Raw genomic sequence first — 19,011 nt, forward strand, 5'->3', positions numbered from 1 at the left:
CGCCGCCCGACCGCGCCCCCGCCTCCGCCGGCGGCGGATCCGGGGAGATCCGGCCGGATCCACTGCTCCTCCCTCGCCGGCGACCTCCCTCCATCTCCGGTGAGCTTCGGTTCGACCTCGGGATCCGTGCCGCCCAAACCCTAGATCTGGACCGAGAGGGTATATTTCGCCTAAGTCCTCGTTTCCTCCTGATATTTTCATGCCATGTTCATCGCATCGTATCTCCCTGCTCGTTGATCCAAATGATGCATATGATATGTCGAATTGTTAGTATCATTGAGCTCTTCACATTAGAAGCATTTCCATGCATGTTACTGTTCATTATGATGCCATTTTCTTTGATGCAAGAGTGCTATAAAATGTTAGCTGCTGGTAATTATCAGATCATGAGGTTTTGTCTTTTTGTTGCATCTGATGTGTGCATTGTTTGAGCATGAGTTCTACATGTGTTTTGAACTACAACATGCCATCTTTACAGGGGTGCTTGTCTTGTATTTTTTTCATCATTGTGGTGACTAGCACAAGCATGCAAACTAGGATTCGTGATGTTGCTGTTTTCAGGGACTTAGGATTTTGCTAAGTCTTTTCCCTGCTGTTATTTTGATGCCATGTAAACTTGATGCTACAGTGAGATCCATGCTTATGTTGGGATACTTCAGTAAGGATGTTTTAAACATGTGGTTATGCTCTATCCATCCATGCCCCTGTTTGCAATTATGCAGTGCTCTAGCATGTCTTTTTCTTGCTCTACTTTTGCTATAAAATGTTCCTGGCAGAATGTGAACATGCTAATCAATATTGCCATGGTTGTTGCTAGTGATCCATGCATCATATGAACTTGCTCTTGCCATGGTTAGGTTAATGAACATGTCATCTTGCTATTCGTATGCTTATATTGTCATGCAATGCTTTATGGTGAGTGGCATGATCTCGCTAAGTTGCCTTAATAAATCTGTTTATGCCATGCTCTGTTTTTCTGCTAAGTCTGAAACTGTTAATAAAACTTTCTATGTTGACACGGGTGCCATCATATCTTCTATGCCTTTTTGGCACATGATCACTAAGGGACTTTTGATATATGCTTTTAGTAGAATCATGCCATGCCTTCTTTTTCTATGATATGTTCCTGTAGCATGTTGTTTGCTTGCTCTAAACATTGCTTCCTGATGTTGTTTTTGACATGTTAGTATTTTCACGAAGTCTATGAAGCTGATATCTTTTGCACTTTTGCCATGCTTGTTTGAACCTTCTCTTGTGTGTTTTAGCCGTAGCTCAGTGTTCATGTTTTGTCAAGAATCTCATGTACATCACTTCCTTATGCTTTGTTTCTATGTTGGGGTGCAGTAGCTTACTTTCTTGTTGCATTCTAGATGGCATCATGCTGTTAATCGCAGAATTGTGTCATTCTTGTTTTGCTTGCCATTTGCAAACCGTGCATCCGTTTCCGGTGATCTTTATGTCGATTTCAGCCGAAATCATCTCATCTTTCCAGCGGCATACTTGGTTTGCCAAGTTGATGCCTTGTTCATTCTTTCCCTTTCAGAGCACGCATATGCATTGAATATCATATCTTGCATTTCATGCCATGTATTGCATCATGTTGCTTGTGCATTGCACGGTAAGCATTGGCCGCCCAAGTGCTTCGTTATTTTTTATTTCCATGTTGTTTCACATGATTCACTTTGTTGATCTAACTGTTTGTGCATGTCTTCTTGTTTGCAAACAAAGAATTCCTAGAGCAACGAGGGAGTCGTTCAACAATCCGGGCGACCGTGGCCAAGTTTCTCTTACCATGCGCAGCCTTGGTGTGAATGAACCTACTCAATATACCGTAAGTACAAAGGATGGTCACATGATGATTGATGCTAAAGGATGGTCAAGGTTTAAATCTAAATCATATCTTTCTATAGGGGATGATTTCAAAATCAAACTTTCTCGGCAAGGAGAGCTGGTCCAGATCAACTTTGAAATTCTTCAGTAGCAGCATGCAACTGCCGAACTAATCTATCCTCCGAGAGATTTTGATGTAATAATCTGGCATGGTGAAACAAGTTTCCTGTGTGTATAAGTAGTACGCCAACATTATTTATCACATGGTATATCGTTGATAGAATTGCAACTCTGATTGTTGGTTAGGAACTGTCGTTCGATTTCATTCTAGCAGTTGTTGTGCTTTACTCATTTTTGTGTATTCGCCTTGCGACCGCATCTAAAACCAGCGCCGTACCGATCACTCGCAATATGAAAAGCGCTAAGGTAGAACACATGGGCCCCAAACATGCAGGCCCACCGGCCTGTGGCCCAAAGTCCAGAACCGTGAGCCTGTCTGAGTATTATATTCTCAGTTGAACCCCCATAATGCCCGTGCATTGCACGTAACACCAAGATGCATTTGTATGAGTATTTTATCTTGTGAGAGAAAAGGATGAACGAGGGAGGGCCTTATTTGCAATTGTGGAGAGGTGTGTGGGTACCTTTTTGCCAAATTGCCATAGTTTCCTTCCTATCCGTCGGATATAAATCAGACGGCCTATATTGCAGGATGGAAGGCACACCATCGTCACCAACTCGTCTATACGGTGTTAAAAAACTCTGTTTTTTATAATTATATATGTTATATATACTCCACTTGATTTTTCTTATGTATAAAGTTGTGATATAAAAGATTTTTATATTTCTTTACAGAGGGAGTATCTCCCTGTTAAAAATATATTTATGTGTAACTAGTTACTCCTATCTTTCCACTTCCTTTCGCTGATATGTGGGGCATCCGGAAACGGGGTCCACGTGCCATATGCACCAAATTAGAGTGCACAACTGCACGGTAGACACACCCCGGTCGTAGCGCCGCAGTAATGCCCAATGAGCCGTCAAATCACAAAAAAAAACCCCACCTTTCCAGCTTTAGCAGTAAGCTGGACGGATGAAGCGACAATATTTCACTAGGCCTGAATCCCCTTCCCCCTCGTCTGCTTGTTCAGAGAAAACCCCTTCTCGGCGATTGCATATGGTTTTCTCATGGAGAACCTGGTACGAATTCTTCATCCATCCCCGATAAATCCAAGTTCCTTGGTCGCGGGTAATCCTAGGATGGCAGCCGCCGCCGTTGATGCATTTTTCTTCCTACTGAATCTAGTGTGTTTCATTTGCAGTGCCCAAAGTGCGAGGACCCTACAGGTTTATGGACCCACGGCAAGACAACACACTTGTTCCTTCTCATCCTAACACGGGATTTTAAAACGCACATAGTATGTTCTTAGAATGCTCTATTCTATCCGGGAGGGTGGGGTTTTTTGAACATGCTGTCGACTAAATTGGAAATTTGGATTGCTACATTTGGATAGAAGGTACTAGTACCATGGTCAACACTCACGTGAAGTAGGAAATTATTTCTAGATTTGGATAGGGAATACATTGTGTTCTCGTATTACTTTTCATGCAGTGCATTCCTTGCTCTGCCAAAACACATGTACTCAAGATGCTCAGCCTTGCCATAACTGAAGACACCAGTTTAATGGTCACAGTGAAGACAAGCCATGGATATAAGTTCTGAGTTAGGTTCATGAACCAAGAAGATCGCTGCTTTTTTATGGCCGAACTTGGATAAACTTTCTCAAGTGTTATAGACTGAAAGTTGGTGCATGAATGTTGATGGAAATAGCAGAACCTGGTCTCATCTTCACTGCGATCTTCCACCCCGACGTCGTTCCAATTGTTCATCCATGTTAGTTTTGTATCTGGTTCTTGCTAGTTGCCTCGATTACTTCTTAATCCACCTATTTTGTCTAACTAATCACAATTTAACTTTAGAAGTAGCAACGAATCTATCACGAAGATGCTACTTCTAACTAATATTTTCTTATATTTGGTGGCACATGTAGGTTTTTTCAGAGTTAAGCAGGCTACTCGTTTGTTATTCTGTAAGAACTGGCTATTACTGATGGCACTAAAGTTGACTGGGACGACATCCACAAGTTCCTACACTTTATTGATCATCTTGAGGTCCTTGTGGGGCGTTTCAATGGTGGAAGGCCACGTGGGATATGTGTGCCACTGCTGCACTCATTGAACATGTCTAGCTGTGTCGAGAAACTTATGGTACAAGTTGTTTTCTGTTATATATGTTGTTCATAAACTCTTGCTTATACACAGTTTTACAGCTGTGATCTTGTTGAAAAAGAAATTGCCCAGTTCTATTGTTCCTATACAGATACCTGACCATGGTCGGGTCAGATTTGCGCTTGGTCACAACATGATGTTTATGTCACCCTACTCCATTCCCCTTGGAGGTGAAACGATACTTATTCATGGGTGGTCTCAAATAATGAAGGCCCGTCTGATACGTCTCCAACGTATTTACAATTTTTGATTGCTCCATGCTATATTATCTACTGTTTTGGACATTATTCGGCTTTATTCTCCACTTTTATATTATTTTTGGGATTAACCTATTAACCGGAGGCCCAGCCTAGAATTGCTGTTTTTGCCTATTTTAGGGTTTCGAAGAAAAGGAATATCAAACGGAGTCCAAACAGAATGAAACCTTCAGGAACGTGATTTTCTCACAGAACAAGATCCAGGAGACTTGGACCCTAAGTCAAGCAACCAACAAGGAAGCCACGAGGTAGGGGGTGCGCCTACCCCCCCCCCCAGGCGCGCCCTTCACCCTCGTGGGCCCCCTATTGTTCCACCGATGTATTCCTTCCTCCTATATATACCTACGTACCCCCAAACGATCATATACGGAGCCAAAAACCTAATTCCACCGCCGCAACCTTCTGTATCCACAAGATCCCATCTTGGAGCCTCTTTCGGAGCTCCGCCAGAGGGGGCATCCATCACGGAGGGCTTCTACATCAACACCATAGCCTCTCCGATGAAGTGTGAGTAGTTTACCTCAGACCTTCGGGTCCATAGTTATTAGCTAGATGGCTTTTTCTCTCTTTTTGGATCTCAATACAATGTTCTCCCCCTCTCTCCTGGATATCTATTCGATGTAATCTTCTTTTTGCGGTGTGTTTGTTAAGACTGATGAATTGTCAGTTTATGATCAAGATTATCTATGAACAATATTTGAATCTTCTCTGAATTCTTTTGTGTATGATTGGTTATCTTTGCAAGTCTCTTCAAATTATCAGTTTGGTTTGTCCTACTAGATTGATCTTTCTTGCAATGGGAGAAGTGCATAGCTTTGGGTTCAATCTTGCAGTGTCCTTTCCCAGTGACAGTAGGGGCAGCAAGGCATGTATTGTATTGTTGCCATCGAGGATAACAAGATGGGTTTTTTTATCATATTGTATGAATTTATCCCTCTACATCATATCATCTTGCTTAAGGTGTTACTCTGTTTTCATGAACTTAATACTCTAGATGCATGCTGGATAGCGGTCGATGAGTGGAGTAATAGTAGTAGATGCAGGCAGGAGTCGGTCTACTTGTCTCGGATGTGATGCCTATATACATGATCATACCTAGATATTCTCATAACTATGCTCAATTCTGTCAATTGCTCAACAGTAATTCGTTCACCCACCATAAAATACGTATGCTCTTGAGAGAAGCCACTAGTGAAACCTATGGCCCCCGGGTCTATCTTCATCATATTAATCTTCCAATACTTAGTTATTTCCTTTGCTTTCATTTTACTTTGCATCTTTATCATAAAAATACCAAAAATATTATCTTATCATATCTATCAGATCTCACTCTCGCAAGGGACCGTGAAGGGATTGACAACCCCTAATCGCGCTGGTTGCGAGGAGTTATTTGTTATGTGCAGGTACGAGGGACTCGCGCGCAACCTCCTACTGGATTGATACCTTGGTTCTCAAAAACTAAGGGAAATACTTACGCTACTTTGCTGCATCATCCTTTCCTCTTCAAGGGAATCCAACGCAGTGCTGAAGAGGTAGCAAGAAGATTTCTGGCACCGTCGCCGGGGAGGTTCGTGCAAGTCAAGATTTGATTCCCGACAACGAGCCATTTCTGGCGCCGCTGCCGGGGAGTCTACGCAAAAGTCAACATACCAAGTACCCATCAGAACCCTTATCTCCCGCATTACATTATTTGCCATTTGCCTCTCGTTTTCCTCTCCCCCACTTCACCCTTGCCATTTTATTCGCCCTCTCTCTCTGTCCTCCCTCTCTTTCTCTATTTGCCTCTTTTCGCTCGCTTTTCCCTCGCCATGTCGGAACCAAAAAGAATTGGGGGTTCTCTCCCAAGTTCTAGTGCTTTAGACAATCCTGCTATCTTATCTAAACTCATAAATCGGAATGCTATGGAAAAACTTGCTGGAGTTATCAATGAGAACCTTAGTAATTTGATGAAGATGATTCTGGAATGTTTCGTTATTTACTTGATGGATCTTGGAAAGATGCTTGGGATAGGCTTTTAAGGATCCGGGCTAGCTATGTACCCCAATATCAAATTGAGGTTTACTTAAAAGGCTTTTATGTTGGGCTGCCCTCTTCATTCAAACAAGTTTTAGATTCTATTTTCGAGGAGGGTTTTCTTGAAGGGGATCCCATAGATACCTATGAGAGGATGAAAACTATATTTGGGCACCCTATTAATGAGAAAGCTGAAATCACATCTCTTTTGCTTTCTTACCAAAACGAATCTATTAAAGAGATAAAAGCTAGCCTAGATGCCAATTGCTGCAACATTCTTAATATTTCTTCTACCATTAATGGACATGTACTTTGTCAAAATAGAAAGATTAATTCCATAGATAAAAATTTTGCTCTCTTTTTCTCTAAAACCAAAGATGGCAATACCTAGATATATCCTTGCTTTTTATGTCTAGCTAGGGGCGTTAAACGATAGCGCTTGTTGGGAGGCAACCCAATTTTATTTTTATTCCTTGCTTTTTTCTCCTGTTTAGTAATAAATAATTTACCTAGCCTCTGTTTTGGTTGTGTTTTTTGTGTTTAATTAGTGTTTGTGCCAAGTAGAACCGTTGGGAAGACTTGGGGAAAGTCTTGTTATCTTGCTGTAAAAAACAGAAACTTTAGCCCTCACGAGAACTGCTGCCATTTTTATTTGGAAAGTGCTATTTAGTTAATTATTTTTGCAGATGATTAATAGATAAATTCCTCACGTCCAGAAATTTATTTTAGAATTTTTGGAGTTCCAGATCTTGCGCTAGCTACAGATTACTACATACTGTTCTGTTTTTGACAGATTCTGTTTTTCGTGTGTTGTTTGCTTATTTTGATGAATCTATGGCTAGTAAAATAGTTTATAAACCATAGAGAAGTTGGAATACAGTAGGCTTAACACCAATATAAATAAATAATGAGTTCATTACAGTACCTTGAAGTGGTCTTTTGTTTTCTTTCGCTAACGGAGCTCACGAGATTTTCTACTTTAAGTTTTGTGTTGTGAAGTTTTCAAGTTTTGGGTAAAGATTTGATGGATTATGGAACAAGGAGTGGGAAGAGACTAAGCTTGGGGATTCCCATGGCACCCCCCAAGATAATCTAAGGACACCTAAAAGCCAAAGCTTGGGGATGCCCAGGTAGGCATCCCCTCTTTCGTCTACTTCTATCGGTAACTTTACTTGGAGCTATATTTTTATTCACCACATGATATGTGTTTTGCTTGGAGCGTCTTGTATGATTTGAGTCTTTGCTTTTTAGTTTACCACAATCATCATTGCTGTACACACCTTTTGAGAGAGCCATACATGATTTGGAATTTGTTAGAATACTCTACGTGCTACGCTTATATCATTTGAGTTATGTAGTTTTGCTCTAGTACTTCACTTATATTTTTTAGAGCACGGTGGTGAAATTGTTTTATAGAAACTATTGATCTCTCATGCTTCACTTAGATTATTTTGATAGTCTTAAATAGCATGGTAATTTGCTTAAATAATCCTAATGTGCTTGGTATTCAAGAATAGTAAAAACTTTCTTATGAGTGTGTTGAATGCTATGAGAAGTTTGATGCTTGATAATTGTTTTGAGATACGAAGATGGTGATATTAAAGTTGTGCTAGTTGAGTAGTTTTGAATTTGAGAAATACTTGTGTTAAAGTTTGTGATTCCCGTAGCATGCACGTATGGTGAACCGTTATGTGATGAAGTCGGAGCATGATTTATTTTTTGATTGTCTTCCTTATGAGTGGCGGTCGGGGACGAGCGATGGTCTTTTCCTACCAATCTACCCCCCTAGGAGCATGCACGTAATACTTTGCTTTGATAACTTGTAGATTTTTGCAATAAGTATATGAGTTCTTTATGACTAATGTTGAGTCCATGGATTATACACACTTTTCTTCCTTCCACCATTGCTAGCCTCTCTAATACCGCGCACCTTTCGCCGGTATCATACACCCACCATATACCATTCTCAAAACAGCCACCATACCTACCTATTATGGCATTTCCATAGCCATTCCGAGATATATTGCCATGCAACCTTCCACCGTTCCGTTTATTATGACAAACTCCATCATTGTCATATTGCTTAGCATGATCATGTAGTTGACATTGTATTTGTGGCAAAGCCACCATTCATAATTCTTTCATACATGTCACTCTTGATTCATTGCATATCCCGGTACACCGCCGGAGGCATTCATATAGAGTCATATTTTGTTCTAAGTATCAAGTTGTAATTGTTGAGCTGTAAGAAAATAAAAGTGTGATGATCATCATTATTAGAGCATTGTCCCAGTGAGGAAAGGATGATGGAGACTATGATTCCCCCACAAGTCGGGATGAGACTCCATACGAAAAAAGAAAAAGAAAGAAAAGAGGCCATAAAAAAGAGAAAATGCCCAAATAAAAAATGAGAGAAAAAGAGAGAAGGGACAATGTTACTATCCTTTACCACACTTGTGTTTCAAAGTAGCACGATGATATTCATGATAGAGAGTCTCTCATTTCGTCACTTTCATATACTAGTGGGAATTTTTCATTATAGAACTTGGCTTGTATATTCCAATGATGGGCTTCCTCAAAATGCCCTAGGTCTTCATGAGGAAGCAAGTTGGATGCACACCCACTTAGTTTCTTTTGTTGAGCTTTCATATACTTATAGCTCTAGTGCATCTGTTTCATGGCAATCCCTACTCACTCACATTGATATCTATTGATGGGCATCTCCATAGCCCGTTGATATGCCTAGTTGATGTGAGACTATCTTCTCCCTTTTTTGTCTTCTCCACAACCACCATTGTATTCCACATATAGTGCTATATCCATGGCTCATGCTCATGTATTGCGTGAACATTGAAAAAGTTTGAGAATGTCAAAAGTATGAAACAATTGCTTGGATTGTCATTGGGGTTGTGCATGATTTACATACTTTGTGTGGTGAAGATAGAGCATAGCCAGACTATATGATTTTGTAGGGATAACTTTCTTTGGCCATGTTATTTTGAGAAGACATGATTGCATTGTTAGTATGCTTGAAGTATTATTATTTTTACGTCAATATTAAACTTTTATCTTGAATCTTTCGGATCTGAATATTCATACCACAATTAAGAAGAATTACATTAAAATTATGCCAAGTAGCACTTCGCATCAAAAATTATCTTTTTTATCATTTACCTACTCGAGGACGAGCAGGAATTAAGCATGGGGATGCTTGATACGTCTCCAACGTATCTATAATTTTTGATTGCTCCATGCTATATTATCTATTGTTTTGGACATTATTGGGCTTTATTATCCACTTTTATATTATATTTGGGACTATCCTATTAACCGGAGGCCCAGCCTAGAATTGTCGTTTTTGCCTATTTTAGGGTTTAGAAGAAAAGGAATATCAAACGCAGTCCAAACGGAATGAAACCTTCGGGAACGTGATTTTCTCACCGAACAAGATCCAGGAGACTTGGACCCTACGTCAAGCAACCAACAGGGAAGCCACGAGGTAGGGGGCGCGCCTACCCCCCAGGCGCACCCTCCACCCTCATGGACCCCCTGTTGCTCCATCGACGTATTCCTTCCTCCTATATATACCTACATACCACCAAACGATCAGATACGGAGCCAAAAACCTAATTCCACCACCGCAACCTTCTGTATCCACGAGATCCCATCTTGGGGCCTATTCTGGAGCTCCGCCGGAGGGGGCATCCACCATGGAGGGCTTCTACATCAACACCATAGCCTCTCCGATGAAGTGTGAATAGTTTACCTCAGACCTTCGTGTCCATAGTTATTAGCTAGATGGCTTCTTATCTCTTTTTGGATCTCAATACAATGTTCTCCCCCTCTCTCGTGGAGATCTATTTGATGTAATCTTATTTTTGCGTGTGTTTGTTGAGATCGATGAATTGTGGGTTTATGATCAAGATTACCTATGAACAATATTTGAATCTTCTCTGAATTCTTTTATGTATGATTGTTTTGAAGGAAATATGCCCTAGAGGCAATAATAAAGCTATTATTTATTTCCTTATATCATGATAAATGTTTATTATTCATGCTAGAATTGTATTAACCGGAAACATAATACATGTGTGAATACATAGACAAACAGAGTGTCACTAGTATGCCTCTACTTGACTAGCTCGTTGATCAAAGATGGTTATGTTTCCTAACCATAGACATGAGTTGTCATTTGATTAACGGGATCACATCATTAGGAGAATGATGTGATTGACTTGACCCATTCCGTTAGCATATCACTTGATCGTTTAGTTTGTTGCTATTGCTTTCTTCATGACTTATACATGTTCCTATGACTATGAGATTATGCAACTCCCGTTTACCGGAGGAAAACTTTGTGTGCCACCAAACGTCACAACGTAACTGGGTGATTATAAAGGTTCTCTACAAGTGTCTCCGAAGGTACTTGTTAGGTTGGCGTATTTCCAGATTAGGATTTGTCACTCCAATTGTCGGAGAGGTATCTCTGGGCCCTCTCGGTAATACACATCACTTAAGCCTTGCAAGCATTGCGACTAATGAATTAGTTACAGGATGATGTATTACGGAACGAGTAAAGAGACTTGCCGGTAACAAGATTGAACTAGGTATTGAGATACCGACGATTGAATCTCGGGCAAGTAACATACCGATGACAAAGGGAACAACATATGTTGTTATGTGGTCTGACCGATAAAGATCTTCGTAGAATATGTGGTAGCCAATATGAGCATCCAGGTTCCGCTATTGGTTATTGACCGGAGACGTGTCTCGGTCATGTCTACATTGTTCTCGAACCCGTAGGGTCCGCACGCTTAAGGTTTCGATGATAGTTATATTATGAGTTTATGAGTTTTGACGTACCAAAGGAGTTCGGAGTCCCAGATGAGATCGGGGACATGACAAGGAGTCTCCAAATGGTCGAGACATAAAGATCAATATATTGGACGACTATATTCGGACATCGGATAGGTTCCGAGTGATTCAGGTATTTTTCGGAGTACCGGAGAGTTACGGGAATACGTATTGGGCCTTATTGGGCCATACGGGAAAGAAGGAAAAGGGCCTCAAGGGTGGCCGCACCCCTACCCTTGGTCTGGTCCGAATTGGACTAGGGAAGGGGGGCGCCCCCTTCCTTCCTTCTCTTTTTCCCTTCCTCTTTTCCTATTCCATATGGGAGGTGGAATCCTACTAGGACTAGGGTGTCCTAGTAGGACTCCACACTTGGCGCGCCCCCTCCTAGGGTCGGCCTCCTCCTCCCTTGCTCCTTTATATACGGGTGCAGGGGGGCACCCCAAAGACACAACAATTGATCATTGATCTCTTAGCCGTGTGCGGTGCCCCCTTCCACCATAATCCTCGATAATACTGTAGCGGTGCTTAGGCGAAGCCCTGCGACGGTAGAACATCAAGATCGTCACCACGCCGTCGTGCTAACGGAACTCTTCCCTGACATTCTGCTAGATCGGAGTCCGGGGATCGTCATCGAGCTGAATGTGTGCTAGAACTCGGAGGTGCCGTAGTTTCGGTGCTTGATCGGTCGGGCCGTGAAGACGTACGACTACATCAACCGCGTTGTGCTAACGCTTCCGCTTCCGGTCTACGAGGGTACGTAGACAACACTCTCCCCTCTCGTTGCTATGCATCACCATGATCTTGCGTGTGCGTAGGAATTTTTTTGAAATTACTATGTTCCCCAACAGTGGCATCCGAGCCTGGTTTTATGCGTTGATGTAATATGCACGAGTAGAACACAAGTGATTTGTGGGCGATATAAGTCATACTACTTACCAGCATGTCACACTTTGGTTCGGCGGTATTGTTGGATGAAGCGGCCCAGACCGACATTACGCGTATGCTTACGCGAGACTGGTTTCACCGCCATGCTTTCCACACAGGTGGCTGGCGGGTGTCAGTTTCTCCAACTTTAGTTGAACCGAGTGTGGCTACGCCCGGTCGTTGCGAAGGTTAAAACAACACCAACTTGACAAACTATCATTGTGGTTTTGATGCATAGCCAAGAACGGTTCTTGCTAAGCCCGTAGCAGCCACATAAAACTTGCAACGACAATGTAAAGGACGTCTAACTTGTTTTTGCAGGGCATGTTGTGATGTGATATGGTCGAGACATGATGCTAAATTTTATTGTATGAGATGATCATGTTTTGTAACCGAGTTATCGGCAACTGGCAGGAGCCATATGGTTGTCGCTTTATTGTATGCAATGCAATTTGGCTGTAATGCTTTACTTTATCACTAAGCGGTAGCGATAGTCATGGAAGCATAAGATTGGCGAGACAACAACGATGCTACGATGGAGATCAAGGTGTCGCGCCGGTGACGATGGTGATCATGACGGTACTTCGGAGATGGAGATCACAAGTACAAGATGATGATGGCCATATCATATCACTTATATTGATTGCATGTGATGTTTATCTTTTATGCATCTTATCTTGCTTTGATTGACGGTAGCATTATAAGATGATCTCTCACTAAATTTCAAGATAAAAGTGTTCTCCCTGAGTATGCACCATTGCCAAAGTTCGTCGTGCCCAGACACCACGTGATGATCGGGTGTGATAAGCTCTACGTCCATATACAACGGGTGCAAGCCAGTTTTGCACACGCAGAATACTCAGGTTAAACTTGACGAGCCTAGCATATGCAGATATGGCCTTGGAACACTGAGACCGAAAGGTCGAGCGTGAATCATATAGTAGATATGATCAACATATTAATGTTCACCATTGAAAGCTACTCCATTTCACGTGATGATCGGTTATGGTTTAGTTGATTTGGATCACGTGATCACTTAGAAGATTAGAGGGATGTCTTTCTAAGTGGGAGTTCTTAAGTAATATGATTAATTGAACTTTAATTTATCATGAACTTAGTCCTGGTAGTATTAGCATATCTATGTTGTAGATCAATAGCTCGCGTTTAGCTCCCCTGTTTTATTTTTGATATGTTCCTAGAGAAAACTAAGTTGAAAGATGTTAGTAGCAATGATGCGGATTGGATCCGTGATCTGAGGTTTATCCTCATTGCTGCACAGAAGAATTATGTCTTTGATGCACCGCTAGGTGACAAACCTATTGCAGGAGCAGATGCAGATGTTATAACATTTGTCTAGCTCAATATGATGACTACTTGATAGTTTAGTGCACCATGCTTAAACGGCTTAGAATCGGGACTTCAAAGAAGTTTTGAACGTCATGGACCATATGAGATGTTCCAGGAGTTGAAGTTAATATTTTAAGCAAATACCCGAGTTGAGAGATATGAAGTCTCCAACAAGTTCTATAGCTAAAAGATGGAGGAGAATAGCTCAAGCAGTGAGCATGTGCTCAGATTGTCTGGGTACTACAATCGCTTGAATCAAGTGGGAGTTAATCTTCCAGCTAAAATAGTGATTGACAGAATTCTCTTGTCACCATCACCAAGTTAGTAGAACTTCGTGATGAACTATAATATGCAAGGGATAACGGAAACGATTCCAAGCTCTTCGTGATGCTGAAATCAATGAAGGTAGAAATCAAGAAAAGCATCAAGTGTTGATGGTAAACAAAACCACTAGTTTCAAGTAAAGGGACAAAGGGAAGAAAGGGGAACTTCAAGAAGAACGGCAAGCAAGTTGCTGCTCAAGTGAAAAACCCAAGTCTGGACCTAAGCCTGAAACTGAGTGCTTCTACTGCAAAGGGACTGGTCACTGGAAGCGGAACTTCCCCAAGTAATTGGCGGATCAGAAGGATGGCAAAGTGAACATAGGTATATTTGATATACATGTTAGTGATGTGTACTTTACTAGTGTTTATAGCAACCCCTCAGTATTTGATACTAGTTCAGTTGCTAAGAGTAGTAACTCGAAATGGGAGTTGCAGAATGAACAGAGACTAGTTAAGGGTGAAATGACGATGTGTGTTGGAAGTGGTCCCAAGATTGATATGATCATCATCGCACACTCCCTATACATTCGGGATTAGTGTTGAACCTAAATAAGTGTTATTTGGTGTTTGCGTTGAGCATGAATATGATTTGATCATGTTTATTGCAATACGGTTATTCATTTAAGTAAGAGAATAAATTGTTGTTCTGTTTACATGAATAAAACCTTCTATGGTCATACACCCAATGAAAATGGTTTGTTGGATCTCGATTGTGGTGATACACATTCTCATAATATTGAAGCCAAAAGATGCAAAGTTAATAATGATAGTGACAACTTATTTGTGGCACTACCGTTTAGGTCATATTGGTGTAAAGCGCATGAAGAAAATCCATGCTGATGGGCTTTTGGAATCACTTGATTATGAATCAGTTGATGCTTGCGAACCATACCTCATGGGCAAGATGACTAAGACTCCATTCTCCGGAACAATGGAGCGAGCAACAGATTTGTTGGAAATCATACATACTGATGTATGTGGTCCGATGAATATTGAGGCTCATGGCAGGTATCATTATTTTCTGATCTTCACAGATGATTTGAGCAGATATGAGTATATCTACTTGATGAAACACAAGTCTGAAATATTTGAAAAGTTCAAAGAATTTCAGAGTGATGTGGAGAATCATCGTAACAAAAATAAAAGTTTCTATGATATGATCGCAGAAGTAAAATATTTGAGTTACGAGTTTGGCCTTCAGTTAAAACAATGTGAAATAGTTTCACTACTCACGCCACCTGGAACACCACAGTGTAATGGTCTGTCCGAACGTCATAACCGTACTTTATAAGATATAGTGCAATCTATGATGTCTCTTACCGATCTACCACTATCGTTTTGGGGTTATGCATTAGAGACAGCTACATTCACGTTAAAAAGGGCACCATCTAAATCCGTTGAGACGACACCGTATGAACTGTGGTTTGGCGAGAAACCTAAGCTGTCGTTTCTTAAAGTTTGGGACTGCAATGCTTATGTGAAAAAGTTTCAACATGATAAGCTCGAACACAAATCGGAGAAGTAAATCTTCATAGGATACCCAAAAAAATGTTGGGTACACCTTCTATCACAGATCCGAAGGCAAGTTATTCATTGCTGAGAATGGATCCTTTCTAGAGAAGGAGTTTCTCTCGAAAGAAGTGAGTCGGAGGAAAGTAGAACTTGATGAGGTAACTGTACCTGCTCCCTTATTGGAAAGTAGTTCATCACAGAAATCTGTTCCTATGACTACTACACCGATTAGTGAGGAAGCTAATGATGATGATCATGTAACTTCAGATCAAGTTACTACCGAACCTCATAGGTAAACCAGAGTGAGATCCGCACCAGAGTGGTACGGTAATCCTGTTGACCATGACGAGCCTACGAACTATGAGGAAGCTATGATGAGCCCAGATTCCGCGAAATGGCTTGAGGCCATGAAATCTGAGATGAGATCCATGTATGAGAACAAAGTATGGACTTTGATTGACTTGCCCAATGATCGGCGAGCCATTGAGATTAAATGGATCTTCAAGAGGAAGACGGACGCTGATAGTAGTGTTACTATCTACAAAGCTATAATTGTCGCAAAAAGGTTTTCGACAAGTTCAAGGTGTTGACTATGATGAGAGTTTCTCACTTGTATCTATGCTTAAGTCTGTCCGAATCATGTTAGCAATTGCCACATTTTATGAAATCTGGCAAATGGATAAACAAAACTACATTCCTTAATAGATTTATTAAAGAAGAGTTGTATATGATGCAACAAGAAAGTTTTGTCAATCCTAAAGGTGCTAACAAAATATGCAAGCTCCAGCGATCCATCTATGGACTGGTGCAAGCATCTCGGAGTTGGAATATACACTTTGATAAGTTGATCAAAGCATATAGTTTTATACAGACTTGCAGTGAAGCTTGTATTTACAAGAAAGTGAGTGGGAGCACTATGACATTTCTGATAAGTATATGTGAATGACATATTGTTGATCGGAGTTAATGTTGAATTATTCTGCAAATCATAAAGGAGTGTTTGAAAGGAGTTTTTCAAAGAAAGATCTCGGTGAAGCTGCTTACATATTTGAGCATCAAGATCTATAGAGATAGATCAAGATGCTTGATAAGTTTTTCAATGAGTACATGCCTTGAAAAGATTTTGAAGTAGTTCAAAATGGAACAGTCAAAGAAGAAGTTCTTGCCTGTGTTACAAGGTGTGAAGTTGAGTAAGACTCAAAACCCGACCACGGCAGAAGATAGAGAGAGAATGAAAGTCATTCTCTATGCCTTAGCCATAGGTTCTATAAAGTATGCCATGCTGTGTACCAGACCTATTGTATACCCTGCCCTGAGTTTGGCAAGGGAGTACAATAGTGATCTAGGAGTAGATCACTGGACATTGGTCAAAATTATCCTTAGTGGAATAAGGATATGTTTCTCGATTATGGAGGTGACAAAAGGTTCATCGTAAAGGGTTACGTCGATGCAAGTTTTGACACTGATCCAGATGACTCTAAGTCTCAATCTGGATACATATTGAAAGTGGGAGCAATTAGCTAGAATAGCTCCATGCAGAGCATTGTTGACATAGAAATTTGCAAAATACTTACGGATCTGAATCTGGCAGACCCGTTGACTAAACTTCTCTCACAAGCAAAACATGATCAGACCTCAGTACTCTTTGGGTGTTAATCACATAGCGACGTGAACTGGATTATTGACTCTAGTAAACCCTTTGGGTGTTGGTCACATGTCGATGTGAACTATGGGTGTTAATCACATGGTGATGTGAACTATTGATGTTAAATCACATGGCGATGTGAACTAGATTATTGACTCTAGTGCAAGTGGGAGACTGAAGGAAATATGCCCTAGAGGCAATAATAAAGCTATTATTTATTTCCTTATATCATGATAAATGTTTATTATTTATGCTAGAATTGTATTAACCGGAAACATAATACATGTGTGAATACATAGACAAACATAGTTTCACTAGTATGCCTCTACTTGACTAGCTCGTTGATCAAAGATGGTTATGTTTCCTAACCATAGACATGAGTTGTCATTTGATTAACGGGATCACATCATTAGGAGAATGATGTGATTGACTTGACCCATTCCATTAGCATAGCACTTGATCGTTTAGTTTGTTGCTATTGCTTTCTTCATGACTTATACATGTTCCTATGACTATGAGATTATGCAACTCCCGTTTACCGGAGGAACACTTTGTGTGCCACCAAACGTCACAACGTAACTGGGTGATTATAATGGTGCTCTACAGGTGTCTCCGAAGGTACTTGTTGGGTTGGCGTATTTTGAGATTAGGATTTGTCACTCCGATTGTCGGAGAGGTATCTCTGGGCCCTCTCGGTAATACACATCACTTAAGCCTTGCAAGCATTGCAACTAATGAGTTAGTTACAGGATGATGTATTACGGAACTAGTAAAGAGACTTGCCGGTAACGAGATTGAACTAGGTATTGAGATACCGACGATCGAATCTCGGGCAAGTAACATACCGATGACAAAGGGAACAACATACGTTGTTATGCGGTCTGACCGATAAAGATCTTCGTAGAATATGTGGGAGCCAATATGAGCATCCAGGTTCCGCTATTGGTTATTGACCGGAGACGTGTCTCGGTCATGTCTACATTGTTCTCGAACTCGTAGGGTCCGCACGCTTAAGGTTTTGATGACAGTTATATTATGAGTTTATGAGTTTTGATGTACTGAAGGAGTTCGGGCTCCCGGATGAGATCGGGGACATGACGAGGAGTCTCGAAATGGTCGAGACGTAAAGATCGATATATTGGACGACTATATTCGGACATCGGAAAGGTTCCGAATGATTCGGGTATTTTTCGGAGTACCGGAGAGTTACAAGAATACGTATTGGGCCTTATTGGGCCATACGGGAAATAAGGAAAAGGGCCTCAAGGGTGGCCGCACCCATCCCCTTGGTCTGGTCCGAATTGGACTAGGGAAGGGGGCGCCCCCTTCCTTCCTTCTCTTTTTCCCTTCCTCTTTTCCTATTCCATATGGGAGGTGGAATCCTACTAGGACTAGGGAGTCCTAGTAGGACTCCACACTTGGCGCGCCCCCTCCTAGGGCCGGCCTCCTCCTCCCTTGCTCCTTTATATACGGGTGCAGGGGCACCCCAAAGACACAACAATTGATCATTGATCTCTTAGCCATGTGCGGTGCCCCCTTCCACCATAATCCTCGATAATATTGTAGCGGTGCTTAGGCGAAGCCCTGCGACGGTAGAACATCAAGATCATCACCACGCTGTCGTGCTGACGGAACTCTTCCCCGACATTCTGCTGGATTGGAGTCCGGGGATCGTCATCGAGCTGAATGTGTGCTAGAACTCGGAGGTGCCGTAGTTTCAGTGCTTGATCGGTCGGGCCATGAAGACGTACGACTACATCAACTGCGTTGTGCTAACGCTTCCACTTCTGGTCTACGAGGGTACGTAGACAACACTCTCCCCTCTCGTTGCTATGCATCACCATGATCTTGTGTGTGCGTAGGAATTTTTTTGAAATTACTACGTTCCCCAACATGGTTATCTTTGCAAGTCTCTTCGAATTATCAGTTTGGTTTAGCCTACTAGATTGATCTTTCTTGCAATGGGAGAAGTGCTTAGCTTTGGGTTCAATCTTGTGGTGTCCTTTCCTAGTGACAG

The sequence above is a fragment of the Triticum urartu genome, chromosome 7A, assembly GCF_056163025.1.
Source record: "Triticum urartu cultivar PI428250 chromosome 7A, HENAU_Tu73, whole genome shotgun sequence".
Taxonomy (NCBI): Eukaryota; Viridiplantae; Streptophyta; class Magnoliopsida; order Poales; family Poaceae; genus Triticum; species Triticum urartu.